This window comes from Cucumis sativus, unplaced genomic scaffold (genome assembly GCF_000004075.3).
Source record: "Cucumis sativus cultivar 9930 unplaced genomic scaffold, Cucumber_9930_V3 scaffold133, whole genome shotgun sequence".
Lineage (NCBI taxonomy): Eukaryota > Viridiplantae > Streptophyta > Magnoliopsida > Cucurbitales > Cucurbitaceae > Cucumis > Cucumis sativus.
The window spans coordinates 63,721-68,518 of NW_022279535.1; the positions used below are offsets into that span (position 1 = coordinate 63,721).

Sequence of the window (4,798 nt, forward strand, 5' to 3'; positions counted from 1 at the left end):
AGGAACGACCGGACTCAGAACGGGGTCGGAGGCCTCGAAAGTTCACATCTAACCATGGACGGTCCGATTTGAGTGATCTCGAAGAGTCTTGCCCACAAAAGCCGAACGGTGATGCCCTTGACTCGGTTTCTTGGTTCCGTCCCAATCGTTTCGACATCTTTACTCAATCGGAGGTAACTATACAGACAGCACAATTCAGAACTATAGGTGAGTCCAATAGTAGAGAATCCCTTACCTTATAACCTTACTTAAGCTTATTTTTCAAACTAAAGTGCAACGAACCGACCTAAACATAATTGAAGAGAAATCAATCACTTCTACAAACAATTTAATCCATTCAATTCACTCTATATGTAAATTCCATAACTTACCCAAATTGTGGAGAATCAAATTCTAACGGAGACGGATCGGTGCAACAAATAACCGAACAATTCAAATCTAAACATACATGGCGTGACGGAACCAGAGTGACTCGGTCTAACGTGATGCGACGATAGGACAAAATTTGCTTGACGTTCGGTGTAGGTGGAAGACGGTGATGAAGTTGATTGGAGAATGAAAAGAGAAGGAAGAAAAGAGACGGTGGTGTGGCCGTAGGTTGAAGAGGAAGAGAAAGGAAGAAGATGAATAGGAAAAGAGAAAAAATAAGATTAAATATTATAAATATATATATATATATATATATATATAGAAATACAAAAATAAAAGTAGAATAACGATGAAATTTGGATAAAGTAAAATTTGAAAATAAAGGTTTGATACAAATCCAATATTTGGAGGAAAAAAATGTGTTAAGATAATGTAGGAGAAAATCAATATTTATGCTAAAATTTTGCATATTTCAAAATTAGTTACAGTTTAACTAAAAAGCAGGCGAGGAGATTTTAGGGTTAATGAAAATTCAAAACACGTGAAATGCTCATGTTTGCTATTCTTCTAATAAAATTTTGCTATTTTCTCAAATGAGTGTAATCCAACAAAATGAAGTTGTGTGTGTGTGAACAAAAATGAGGTAAATAGCTTTGATGATGATGGCAAATGGGTAAAGAAAATCTTATCTTATTCTTCACTTTTCATTTAATTGACAAAAAGTAACCAACCATATGAAGGGAAAAACAAAATGCTCTCTCAGTTACTTTACTCATTTCTTTCTTTGTGTGGGAGATATTTGAAATGGAGATGAAGATCAAAATGAAAGAGAGATTATGCATACACTGTGAGAAGCACACAGAAAAATTGAAAATAAATTGAGAAGAAGAGAGAGATAAGCCTGAGGGAGAAATATTCATGTAACGCCCCAAACTTGAAGGTAAATTATTTTGAGAGAATTATTTCGATTTGTTCAAGATTTTTTTTTTAAATATGTTGAAGGGGAGAAAGAAGATTGAAAATGTATTAATATAATTAAATATGTATATGTATTTAATTATATTTTTATTATTATATTTATTTTACATTTTATTAAATAAAAGAAAAGAAAATGAAAATTTTAAATATATATATATATATTTATTTATATTTTTTATTATATTTATTTTATATATTTTTTAAATAAAAAGAAAAGAAAATGAAAATTTCTTTTTTCCCTTTTCTTCTTCCGCCAGCGCCGCGACCCTCCCTTCCGTTCTCCATCTCCGTTCGCGAAGCAACCTTGCAGCAGTCGTCCGCGTGACTCTCTTCGTCTGTTTCCGTCTCCATTCACCGAAGCCGAACCCAACCGCCACCCTCTCTTTTCTCCTTCGGATCGAAACCCCGCGCCCATCCACCTGTAACTGTCGTGCCTCCGCTCACAACCGTCGTCCAGATCTGCATCGCCGAGCCGTCCAGGTCCTCGCTGCCGCTCTGCTTCACCCTTGCAGTTCGCAGTAACCCAGATCCGTCGCTGCAACCGTCGGCCGTTCGTGAAGCCCTGCCGCGCAACCTCTGTTTCCAGCCGCCGCCCATTTCGTTCTCCTCTGTTTTCTGCACTGCCGCGACTCTCCGACCGCGTCTGTCTTCACCTCCGTGAAGCCGTCGATGCATACATCTTGTGAAGCCCGGTCGCCGCGTCAGATCGTCGATCGATTTTGAGGCAGCCGCCACGTCTCCTTTGGCGACCGCTGATCCGACCCACACTTAGGATTTTTGCTGCGAGTTCGACAGTCGTGCGTTGAGGTGTTGGGAGTAACGTTGGGCTCCCTTAAATTCACAACCAATATATGAATTGTTGAGGGTTCAGTTCGCCAATACTTCGGTGAGTTGGAACTTACGTTGAGGAAAGTAAGTGAGATATGTATCTTGAAAGTAATCGAATTTTTGTATTGTATTGCTTAGGATTGTTTCGAGGACGTTAGTTGATTAAGGAGCTTCCCTAACTTTGAGGTAAGGGATTTTCTACTGGACTCACTTATGATTGTGAATTGTATGTCTGTATGATTGTCTCTGACTGAGTAAAGATGTTAGATGATATATATATATACACGTATGGATGTAGATTCGGTGTTGAATGTATACTGTGGATTGACTGAAAATATATATACACATATGGATTGAAGTAGACTTAGTGTTGAATGCATATTGTGATTGTCTTGGAATATATATATATATGTGTGTGGATGTGGACAGGACGAAAATTGTAGATTGTGTTTGTATGAGATGCAGGTGTGAACTTGTGATTGTCGTTTAGACTGGGTGTACGTTACGCTAAAGTATGACTGTGTGCTGGTGAACTGAGGGGTGTATTGACTGTATAGTTTGATTGACTGACGTATTAGTATGTTATTGACAGACATATGACTAAAGTGAGATAAGTTGACTGTTAGGACGTTGAGAGAAAGAACTTTATATTTTGAAGTAACTGAAAGATGGATTGAATGGAATGAGGGGAAATTGTTAGCTTTTATTGGGATGTGTGCCTTGTAGGTGTCCCACGGGATCACCAATTTATTCTGCACCTTCGGGAGCATTAGACTGATATGTGTTTCTGCAGAACACTAGACTGATATGTACGTCCCTCGGGCGTTAGACTGAAATGTGCATCCTACGGGATCAAAGACTGCGACTGTACAGGGTGTCCCAATAGAAATGTTAACAATTTATTTTCCCCTGACGGGACCAGTAGAGGGTCTCTTACTGAGTATTGTTATACTCACCCTTCTTATGTTTAATTTTCAGGCAAAGGAAATAAAGGTGGCAAATCGGCGAGGGGCAGGAAGGAAGCGTGATTGCCATAGGAAACGTGTCATTTTGCTTCCGCTTATGGTTTCTTTTGAGGTTTAAGATGTTGTATTGAAATTTAGTTTACAAACTTTTATTTGTAAATAGTATTATTTTTAAGTTTTTTTTTTATATTAGAAAATCAGGCCTGACTTAAAGTTGTTTTTAAATTGGCTTACGTTTCATTTTGTATCAACCAAAGTCTTTTGTCAAAAATTAATGACCTCGACTTACCTAGAAAAGTTGGGTCGTTACAATTCATTTCCTTTTCAAAGTGAATTGCAAAGAAATTTTCTCAAATTGAAAAGAAAGGAGAAATATACAAATTCAGCCACCGCTTCTTCTCCCTTCAGTTTGCAGTTTTCGTCTCCCTCTCTTCTATTATTAAAATAAATAAATAAAATATCACAACCCGACTTAACACAAACTATTTACTCCAACTTTTTAAACCACAAATTTAATTTCTCAACTTTTAAACTATTTTAAACTTACAAATCTACTTTATTCATTTCTTCAGATTTATATCTAACAAATAAAAAAAAATCAAAATTTATAGACACTTAAAACATAAAATTGAAAGACCTATTAAACAATTGAAAGGTTTAAGAGGTAACTAGACAAACTTTAAAAGTTCTAAGGGAAAGAATCTTTTGTTTAACTATTACAGTAATTAATTTTGAAAATATGTTATTTTAGAAAAACTACAAGTGTTTGACAACTCTTTGAAAGCTATTGAAATACTCTCAAATTGTATTTTAAGCAATTTTAATAAAAAGAAAGTCTACATAAAAAAAATACCCTTTTTAAAGGAACATTTTTTCTCTAATCACTCCAATGGAACTCAAACACGTACTTCAAGTTAATTCTGGTATCCAAGAATCAGTCTCATCCAACATAAACAAGAACATTCAACTTGATAGAACTTCATTACCTCATATTTACAATTCCCAAAGTTACTAAATGAAGGACCATTCCTAAAACATACTTACATCCAACTTTCTCCATGAATAAACTTATCGTCTTTTATGTACTGATGAATATAGAGATGGAGCGATCAGAGTTTGTTTATGTACCAAATTAGAGTGAGTTGAGAAAAGAGTGGATTTACACAAGGACGAAATGGCTGGCTGCTGCTTGTTCAAAATTGAAAGTTAGGGTGACCTTGTTTCTCATAGGGACTCAGCAAATTGAGGGGCCTCCAAGTCTACTTCTTGTCTCATTATACATGCCATCTGTGTGTCAGCTTTTAAAATGTCTGCAGATACATTAAGTTTGAAATAATCTAGTTGGGGAGGGCTAGGTGAGCTGTTTTTTTGAGATAATAAAATGTCGCGCCTGGCTGCCTTTTCTTCTTTCGACTGTCTGTTTTTCTCTCTTTTTTGTTGAAGTCTTTTCCCCTTCTAAGTACGTGGAGATGCCAACTATACCAAATTTGAATTTTGCCTTCTGAAAATATTTTTTCCGGCGAGGATTCAAGGGCTGAAACTCTTTCCGGTCGAACAAGGTTTTCTTCTTCATCACCCAACTTCCTAAGTGCTTTGAAAGGATTTCTTGAGATGGATGGGGCATTCTGTTTGAGAAAATTCAGGTATCTGGGAGACCA

At 36.5% G+C, this 4,798-nt stretch overlaps 1 long non-coding RNA gene across 1 annotated transcript; it reads left to right on the top strand.

Annotated features, from left to right (window-relative positions):
* Positions 1-2,104: 2,104 nt before the first annotated feature.
* LOC116405639 lies at positions 2,105-3,166 on the top strand. Its single transcript, XR_004218731.1, has 3 exons — positions 2,105-2,233; positions 2,314-2,361; positions 3,154-3,166. It is a non-coding gene; the product is annotated as an uncharacterized LOC116405639 (long non-coding RNA).
* Positions 3,167-4,798: the final 1,632 nt, after the last annotated feature.